Below are 11,082 nucleotides of genomic sequence, written 5' to 3' on the forward strand. Positions count from 1 at the left end.
CATGTTTCCCGTACTTAGAACTGTCTCTGCACAAAGTGTCCTTTCTGAAAGAAAAAAAGACATTTAAAACTGACGGCTATAATGAATTGTCGGCTCTGGCAATTCAGAGCAAATTCATTCATAAAAAAAAAAGCGTGGGGGTCCCCCCTAATTCAATTACCAGGCCCTTCAGGTCTGGAATGGATATTTAAAAAAAAATGACGTGGGGTTCCCCCCAAATATCCATTCCAGACCCTTCAGGTCTGGTGTGGATTTTAAGGGGAACTCCACCCCAAATTTTAAAAAAAATGGCGTGGAGTTCCCCCAAAAATCCACACCAGACCCCTTATCCGAGCACGTTAATCTGGTCGGCCGCAGAAAAGAGGGGGGGACAGAGTGCAGCCCTCCCTCTCCTGAACCGTACCAGGCCACATGCCCTCAACATGGGGAGGATGTCCCCATGTTGATGGGGACAAGGGCCTCATCCCCACAACCCTTGCCCGGTGGTTGTGGGGGTCTGCGGGCGGGGGGGCTTATCAGAATCTGAAAGACCCCTTTAACAAAGGGGACCCCCAGATCCTGGCCCCCCTATGTGAATTGGTAATGGGGTACATTGTACCCCTACCATTTCACAAAGGAAGTGTAAATAGTTGGAAAAAACACACACACACACACACCGTAGAAAAAAGTCCTTTATTAATAAAAAAAAAAGAAAAAAATCCAGCAGTGGTAATTCACTCTTGGTCCGGCTTCCTGCTCCAACGTTGTCTGTATCCAGGGATGGGTGATCTCCTCTCCGGTCCAGCGATGAGAAGATCTTCCGGCATCCAGAGCTCCAGAGCACAGCTTCAGAGGCCGCCTTTCTCCGCCGGACACAGCCCAGCGGAATGATGCGGCTGGAGCTTTTGACATTTCTTATATAGGGGAGGCGGGGCCGCCGTCATATGATCCTGCCCCCTCTGACGCAAGGGGGAAGACTGGGCTTCCCCAGTGACGTAGAAGAGGGTGCGTCAGAGGTGCGGGGTCACGTGACAGGTGGCCCTGCCTCCCCTATATAAGAAATGTCAAAAGCTCCAGCCGCATCATTCCGCTGGGCTGTGTACGGCGGAGAGAGGAGGCCGGCGATGCTGCGCTGTGGATCCCAGAAGATCTTCTCATTGCTGGACCGGAGAGGAGATCACCCGTCGCTGGATACAGACAACGTTGGAGCAGGAAGCCGGGACCGAGTGGATTACCACCGCTGGATTTTTTTCTATTAATAAAGGACTTTTTTTCTATGGTGTGTGTGTGTGTGTTTTTTTAACTATATACACTTCCTTTGTGAATTGGTAGGGGTACAATGTACCCCATTACCAATTCACATAGGGGGGGGCAGGATCTGGGGGTCCCCTTTATTAAAGGGGTCTTCCAGATTCTGATAAGCCCCCCACCCGCAGACCCCCACAACCACCGGGCAAGGGTTATGGGGATGAGGCCCTTGTTCCCATCAACTTGGGGACATCCTCCCCATGTTGAGGGCATGTGGCCTGGTATGGTTCAGGAGAGGGGGCGGCTGCACTCTGTCCCCCCCTCTTTTCTGTGGCCGGCCAGGTTAACGTGCTCGGATAAGGGGTCTGGTGTGGATTTTTGGGGGAACTCCACGCCATTTTTTTTTTTTGGGGTGGAGTTCCCCTTAAAATGCTCGGATAAAGGGTCTGGAATGGATATTTGGGGGGAACCCCACGTCATTTTTTTCTAAATTGACGGCGGGGTTCCCCTTGATATACATTCCAGACCTGAAGGGCTTGGTAATTGAATTTGGGGGACCCCCACGCTATATATTTTTTTTATGAATGAATTTGCTCTGAATTGCCAGAGCCGACAATTCATTATAGCCGCAAGTCAGTTTTAAATGTCTTTTTCACTTTCAGAAATGACACTTTGTGCAGAGACAGTTCTAAGTACGGGAAATTATTTCGCTATTTCACATGCTAACTTTACACCCCCCCTAGGTACGTAATTTAAAGGAATATTTCACTATTATTGTTTCACATTTAGCATTATTAAATTCACTGCTCCCGAAAAAACAGCCGTTTTTAAAACTTTTTTTTGCATTGATACATGTCCCCTGGGACAGGACCCAGGTCCCCAAACACTTTTTAGGACAATAACTTGCATATTAGCCTTTAAAATTAGCACTTTAGATTTCAAACGTTCGAGTCCCATAGACTTTAATAGGGTTCTAAAGTTCACATGAACATTTAGTGTGTTCGCAAGTTCTGGTGCGAACTGAACAGGGGGGTGTTCGGCTCATCCCTACTTCTCTCTCCTATGACCCCAGGCCCCATGCATCCTCCACAGATACAACCTCCTGCTTACCTGACTTCTGAACAACAGGCAGGTTTTGCTGAAATGTTCACAAAGTTTGCAGATCTTCCTGACCTTACTAACATAGCCAGTAAAATAACTAATTACATTAAAGGGGACTTCCAAAACCTAGGTTCTCGCATTGAGGCGATTGAACAAAACATTTATTCCACTATTACCAGGACCAATCAGAATACGGACCATATCCAGGACCTTCAAACTCAATTGGAAATGGCCCTGACAAAATTAGATGATCTGGAACACAGAAATAGAATAAGGGGTATCCTGGAAACGTTTAAATATGCCCCTGACGCTGTTAGATCCTTTTTTAGGGACCTCATCCCGGATATCCAACCGCATTGACTGGAACTTGACCGTGCCTATAGGACCCTCGGTCCGCTAAGAGCAGACAATTGTGCAGAAGGCGCGTTCCATAACTCAACTATACTTTCAAGGCCATGCTATACAGGTCTTTACAGATCTCTCTCCTACAAAAATCCAAAGAAGGAGATCCCTCAAGCCACTGCTGGCAATTATTTCACAACACAAAATTAAATATTGGTGTCTTTTTCCATTCAGTCTCAAATTTTCAAAAAACAAACATTCACCTTTGCTACATTCCCTGAAGGAGAACCCCTCTCGCTGCAACTAGGCCTCATCTCCCAAGATTGTTCCCTATCTCTGCTGGGTCCTGCTATGAGTGCCACCAAGCATCAACTTCCAACAAGTCCTTTGACCCCAGTCTGGAATAAAGTTAAATCTAAGAAATAAAAAGACAGTCCTCCTCCTTGATACCCAGCTCTCAGAATTGAGTGCCTTTGTTTCTCTTTACTAACTTGAAAATTTCCCTGATTCCAGTTGCTGTTGGCATGTTTGATCTGTTTATAGATCCCATCTGACCCTAGGGTCTTTGCAAGACCCTCAAATTTTTCAGTTCAGCTGATCGTTTTTCTTTTTGAGCATGATTCTTTTTGCTCCCAAGGTATTGTGGGACTATTAATGTATCTTATATGATCTCTGCACACTCCCCTCCTCCTTGGGCGGCTTTTACAAAAATGTGAGGGGTGTACTCATCTTTTAATCTTGCACGGTATTTGCGCAATCATTTTTCAAACACCTTTTTTTGTAAAAAAAATGGTTTCATGAATTAAAAAATAACAAAACTGTAAAGTTAGCCCAATTTTTTTTGTAAAATATGAAAGATGATGTTACGCCGAGTAAATAGATACCTAACATGTCATGCTTTAAAATTGCGCACACACTCATGGAATGGCGCCAAACTTTGTTACTTAAAAATCTCCATAGGCGACGCTTTAAAATGTTTACAGGTTACCAGTTTAGAGTTACAGAGAAGTGCTAGAATTGTTGCACATATTCTAACGCACGCGGCGACACCTCACATGTGTGGTTTGAACGACATTTACATACGTGGGCGGGACTTACGCGTGCGTTCGCTTCTGAGCGCGAGCTACCGGGGACAGGGGCGTTTTCATTTATTTGTATTTATTTATTTTTTATTTTACTTATTTATTTATTTTTTACACTTTTAAAAAAAAAAAAAAATTTGGTCGCTTTTATTCCTATTACAAGGAATGTAAACATCCCTTGTAATAGAATAAGTGTGTGACAGGTCCTTTTTAAGGAGAGATGCGGGGTCAATAAGACCCCACATCTCTCCTCCAGGCTGGAAAGAATGAGATCATGGAAAAAAATTCACAGATCTCATTCTTACTAGCCGCAATTGCGGTTTGTTTACTTACGGGTACCCGGGCGTGACGTCATCACATCGCGCCCGGGCCTCTGACGGTCATAGAGATGACTGGTGACCATCTGGTCACCAGTCATCTCTATGCTGCACATCCAGCAGACGGCGATCATCTCTCCAGGCCCCCAATGGGACGGGAGAGCCCGGAGAAGCACCGGATGGCGGCGGGAGGGGGGATGTCTATAAGACATAACCGCCGCTATGATTGTTCTTACGGTGCGCAGGATCGCCGCCGGAAGAAAATTATATCTGAATGATGCCTCTAGGTGCAGGCATCATTCAGATATCCCCGCACAAAGTACAGGACGTCATATGACGTCCACCTGGGATAACAGATCCCCTTTTTGGAAGTCATATGACGGCGTGCGGTTTTAAAGTGGTTAAAGTAATTTTTCATTTATTTTTTATTTTTATTTAAGCATCATTAAAATCACTGCTCCAGAAAAAACGACCGTTTTTAAAACTTTTTTTCCATTGATTCATGTTCCCTGGGGCAAAACCCGGGTTCTCAAAGATGTTTTCACAGGCATACTATAGACACCCAGCAGGTACAATATTTAAAGGAATTATTATTATTTTATTTTTTTTAAGCATCATTAAAATCACTGCTCCTGGAAAAACGACCGTTTTTTTTCATTGATACATGTTCCTTGGGGCAAGACCTGGGTTCTCAAAGACGTTTTACGACAATAAATTGCATATTACGCTTTAAAATTAGCACTTTTAAATTCGAACGTTCGAGTCCCTTAGACGTCAATGGGGTTCTAAATGTTCGCGCGAACGGTCGGTCCGTTCGAAGGTTCTGGTGCGAACCGAATGGGCGGGTGTTCAGGTCATCCCTAGCAATAAGTGTCAGGATGAAAACCAGGTTACAGATTCAGCTAAAGAGGTTATTATGGTCAGTGGTGACCCACCTGAAGCACAGGAGAGGACATACTTAGCTATTCCTGCACGAATGGCTCTGGTCAGGGCCGTTTGAAGAAATTAGGGGGCCCCAAGCAAACAAAAAAAAAAAAAAAACACTTTTCAAGTTGAGAAGCGGGGGGGGTTTGGTTTGTCGGCTTACACAGTGAAGGTGTTATTTAATGATAACACAGGGAAGACATTAGCCCCCAGGACAGGGCAGGACAGGTAGGTAGGTGATGGATCTGGTGAGTCATTGATCTTTGGGATGTGGAGTAGAATATCATCCTCCATACAACCCAATAAAATCATAAACATGGAATATTGCAGCACAAGCTAAACAAATGCTGAGACCATAAACAAGCATATTAGGAAATGAGAACTGGGCAGATAGAAATATGACATGAAAGGAAAGCAGTGTTTATGAGAGGCACATGTCTAGGATAGAACCCCCACCCCTCCCCCTATCAGTCCTATAATAGATCTGCACACAGAATGTTACCTGCAGTCGGTGATCTGTGTCTTGGCACTTGTCAGTGCATGGATCTCTGTCCTAGTCCCGAGCTGGCAAGGGGCCCCAGCAGGGAGGGCCCTTGCCGCACCGCTGATTCCTCCTGCAGTCCGGTCGGCCGTGTACCATAACCGCGCGGGAGATTCAATTTGCTGTTCCCAGGGCCGGACTGAAAAGGATGTGAACACTCAGTGTATGCACTTCCTGTCAGTCCGCCTGGGAACAGGAACCTGATTCTCCTGTACTGCCCGGTTATGGTACACGGCCAACCGGACTGCAGGAGGAATCAGCGGTGCAGCAAGGGCCCTCCCTGATGGGGCCCCTGGCCAGCTCGGGGCCCCAGGCAATTGCTTGGTTTGCCTGTCGGGTTCCGACGGGCCTGGCTCTGGTGGACTTTAGTTGTCCCAAGTGCCCATAACTATGTGAGCATTATGGGCTGGCAGATGAAGTTGGCTGGGTGTTACTGACTCAGCACATAGAGAGGGAATCCCAGGCCATGTCACCTTGGTGGTCAGTAAGAGGAAAAAGGGCCTCTTGATATGAGTCCCAATTTGAAGAAGGAAGAATGCTCCCTTACTTTGGTGGTCAGTAGCAGGGAGAATGCCCTGTTGTAGATTTAGCTAAAGTAATCATTGGTGTCAGTGGTTACTTACCTGAAGCATGGGAGAGAAGATACTTTCTAATTCTTTATTGCTATCTCTGGTGTCCCAATTGTCCAAAACTGTGTGAGCATGATCTGCTGGGATATCAAGCTGGCTGAGAACAGCTATGTGCCCCAGGTACGTAACAACATCTAGGTGGTATGTGTCTTGTTTTTCAACTGCAACACAATTCTTGCACGAAAGATTCTTCTGTACAAAGGCAAAGTATTTTTTCTGACTGTCTACCTGAAAAACAGGATGAACAAATAAATGCGAGCTAAAAGCATTTATTGTGTGCGCAAAATAATAACACTCAGTTACTGATAATACAAAATACTAGATCTGAGCTTACTGAAATCTGCCTCTTTCTGACAATTAGGTGTTGATAGGGTCAATGAAGACCTTAACAACAAGCATGAAATTTAGATAAAATTGTCATGCTGGACAAAAGACTGCCATGGAAAAAGTTCTGCTGCAATTGTAAACACAGTAATGTCATGCTTTGTCAAGTTTCTCCTTGACAGATAATTTAACATCTGTCAGTGCATTCTGCGACATACTGTCATGCTATGAAACCATTCTAAAAATATGAGCAAAAAGACATTAGTGTTAATAACAAATGTGCTATGGCAACATAACCATTAACATCTCTATGTCTCTTACTGTGTATTTTATGTGCTGTATAATTGTGTACTTTGAGTCAATCTATCTAATGACAATAGTCTTATAGCATTTCTAGAATTTCCTTTTACACTATGGGAGAAATTTGCAGATGCAAATTTTGCAGCTACATTATTGCTTCTGTTAAACGTTAGAATAAATATACTATATCCAGTATACGGTATATACATTGTATAGATTCTGGGGCAGATCCACAAAGAGAGTACGCCAGCGTATCTACTGATACGCCGCATACTTTCAAATTTCCCGCGTCATATCTTTGTTTTGAATCCTCAAAACAAGATACGACGGCATCTGGGTTAGATCCGACAGGCGTACGGCTACGTACGCCTTCGGATCTAAGATGCAATTTTTCGGCGTCCGCTGGGTGGCGTTCACGTTGTTTTCCGCGTCGAGTATGCAAATTAGCTATTTCCGACGATCTACGAACGTACGAGCGGCCGTCGCATTCTTTTACGTCGTCTCTAGTCGGCTTTTTCCGGCGTATAGTTAAAGCTGCTGTTTTGTGGCGTATAGTTAGACCTGCCATGTTAAGTATGGCCATCGTTCCCGCGTTTATTTTGAATTTTTTTTTTGTTTGCGTAAGTCGTCCGTGAATCGGGATGGACGTAATTCACGTCTATGTTAAAAAAAATTACGTCCTTGCGACGTCATTTTGCGCAATGCACAGCGGGAAATTTAGGGATGGCGCATGCGCAGTTCATTCGGCGTGGAGACGTGCTTCATTTAAATAAAACACGCCCCTAATCGCTGATTTGAATTATGCGCCGTTACGCCGCCAGAGATAGACTACGCCACCGTAACTCACGGCGCAAAATCTTTATGGATTCGAACCAAGGACAAGTAAGTTACGGCGGCGTAGCGTATCTCTGATACGCTGCGCGGGTGCAGATCTCTGTGGATCTTCCCCTCTATATATCTATCAATCTGTCTGTCTATCTATAGTATCTATGGGGTCAATTCAGTTAGGCCTTGTACACACGAAAGAATAGCCAGAGGACAACGGTCTGAAGGACCGTTTTCATCACTCCAAACCGATCGTGTGTAGGCCCCATAGGTTAGTTAACCTTAGGTTAAAAAAATGACAACTTGCTTTAAAATTTAACCGAAGGACAGGTCAAAACCGATCGTAAGTATGCAAAAGCATCGGTTAAAAACCGGCGCATGCTCAGAATCAAGTCGACGCATGCTTGGAAGCATTGAACTCTGACATGATCAGTTTTTGAACTGATGGTGTGTACGCACAACGGACCATCAGTCAGCTTCATCGGTTAACCGATGACAACAGTTCTTCAGACCGTTGTCCTCTGGCTATCCTATCATGTGTACAAGGCCTAAGAGTTATATAACAGTCCAAAAAATGTGGTAAACCTGCAGTAAACCAGTTTTGAAAGAGCAATTCACCAAGATTTTTACGTTAAATACCGAATGCAGTATTTGTTTGATCTAGCGATAATTACCACATTTTTTCATGTGCTAAGTTACTGAATTAAGCTGATCGCTAAGGAGTGGGATGGGAAGCCGCCCCCTGAATCCTTAACAATGGATGACTCATCAGCTGTCAGTGGGTTCCTCACTGACAGGTGAATGTTAAAAAAACATGCCGGCAATTAAAAAGTATGGAAAAAAACAGCGTGGGGTTCCCCCTGCATATATATATGGCATGTATAGAACATGCTGCAGCAAAAATGAAATTTCTAAAGGAAAAAAATAGATTAAATGCATAAGACATTTAAATTGCTGGCAAAAGAATACCATTGTCGGCAACAGAAACCCCCCAGTCCACACCAGCCCCATCAGGTTGAGTTGGGATTTTAATGGCAAAATAAACAAAAAATGGTGTTGGAGTCCTCCCAAAATCCATACCAGACCCTTATCCAAGTAAGCAACCGGGTCAGTCAGGAAAGGAGGGAGGGATGAGCGAATGCCCCCCTCCTGAACCATACCAGGACACATGCCCTCAACATGGGGGAGTGGGTGCTTTGGGGCAGGGGGCTCTACCCCCCACCCTAAAGCACCTTGTCCCCATGTTGATGGAGTTCCCAGGGCTTAACCACGTTGGAGGATTTCCAGCAGGACTCAAAATCTTTCTCTTTTTCCCAGTTGCAGGCCCAATTTTTTTTTCCAGCAAATGATTTTTTTTAGATATCTCCAAATCCGCCATTTATATCAGACACACTATGCGGTCACCTCATTGGACTCACACACCTTTTTTGAATCCCTGTGCCAGACTGTCCCCAGACAGAAGGGCCTAATCTCAGGGCTATACAAGTCATTGGAAAATGTAAGGGAACATCCCAAATTAAAGCATATGACCCTTTGGGAAAGGCAAATTGGCAGAAAATGCATAAGTGCACTAAATCTCTTACCATATGAGAAACAGCGATCAAACTATTTACCCACTGGTACTATACTCCCACACATTTAGGTAAGTTTTACCCACAGGCCTCCTTGTCCTGCTTCCAAGGCTGTGCTCTCCCGGGCTCTTTTTTGCACATGTTCTGGGAATGTGATTTTCTGCAACCCACTTGGAAAAACCTGGAGCTGGTGGACGAGTTAGCGGGGAGGCACATAGCTCTGATATATGCCCATTGTCTATTATTTGAGAAAAATCCCAAATATCCCAAAACACCTTATGAAATGAATACATACTATCTGTATTGTGTCACAATGGGCAATTGCCCTTAATTGGAAGTCTAATGCAGTCCCATTTGTGCAAGTTATCTCGCGTATGGATCAAATAATGTTATCCGAGAAAATATTCCATACACTGCATGACTTCATGCCTACCTATGACACTAAGTGAACCCTTGGTTCATTTATCGTCTTCAAGAATGACCTGAGTTATTGTTTTCTTTTCTGTTTTGGCCTCTTCTGGTCGCTGTATTGTTTTGTATTCCATATAGAGGTTGAGATCATACCACACCAAGGTCTTTGAGTATGACTATGATTATTTACAATACTTTGATGATCAACGTACAACCTTGTAAGCAAAATAATTTTCAATATGTTGATTTATATTTGATAACATTTTGTATTGTAAGCCTCTTATTCCTAATAAAAAAACAATTAGTAAATAAAAAAAAAAGATCCACTTGAGGTCATTGTCTTATGAAGACCGAAGTGTACCTAAGTACTTTAGAAAAGGTAATTTCATGTCAAGTATCCCTTGACACTTGTGCACTTTTTTAAACAGCATATAAATGTTTTCCAAGCAATCCCTTGTTTTTTTTAAATGGCTAAACTACTTACTCAGGTCTTGTTTAGAAGTGATTTATTGCAGAATGTTCGAAAACTCAATTATTATGATGAATTTCATTTAACAAGTGCAATTATCTCCTCAGCCTGTCTGAAGTACCACCCGGGGCATGAAAACCATTGGCTGTGGACCTGTAATTTAAACATTGTATTTAAAGGCCAGCTAGAGTGTATTTTCAGTTAGCTAAATTTGGATTTGAAATCTACTGTAAACTTTATACAAAAAGTAAAATTTTACTATTTTACATGTGTTCTGCTGTGGTTTCATAATCAGATTTTATTTTTTCATTTAAAGGTTTTACCCTTTTTGGACTCTCGCCATAACTGGCAGTGATGTCAGCATATTTAACCACTTCAGCAACGGAAGATTTGGTTGCCCAATGGCCAGGTATTTTTTTGCGATTTGGCACTGCATTGATTTAATTGACAATTGCGCTGATGTGCGACACTGTACCCAAACAAAATTGACGTAATTTTTCCAAAAAATAGAAATTTCTTTTGGTGGTACTTAATCATCTCTGCAATTTTATTTTTTTGCTCTATAAACAAAAAAAGAGCGACAATTTTGAAAAAAACACAATTAGCCGGAATTCAGGTAGGGGCGCGTATCTTTAAGGCGGCGCAGCGTATCGTATTTACGCTATGCCGCCTTAAGTCAGAGAGGCAAGTACTGTATTCACAAAGTACCTGCCTCCTAACTTACGGCGGCGTAGCGTAAATGGGGCCGGCATAAGCGCGCCTAATTCAAATGAGGATAGGGGGTGTGTTTTATGTTAATGGGGGGTGACCCGACGTGATTGACATTTTTTACGAACGGCGCATGCGCGTCCGTGTACATAACCCAGTATGCATTGCTCCAAAGTACGCCGCAAGGACATATTGGTTTCGACGTGAACATAAATTACGTCGAGCCCCATTCACGGACGACTTACGCAAAAAAAGTAACATTTTCAAGGGGGCAGCTTTATCTTTACACAGCGTATCTCTTACGGAAACGG

Source organism: Rana temporaria, chromosome 10, assembly GCF_905171775.1.
Source record: "Rana temporaria chromosome 10, aRanTem1.1, whole genome shotgun sequence".
Lineage (NCBI taxonomy): Eukaryota > Metazoa > Chordata > Amphibia > Anura > Ranidae > Rana > Rana temporaria.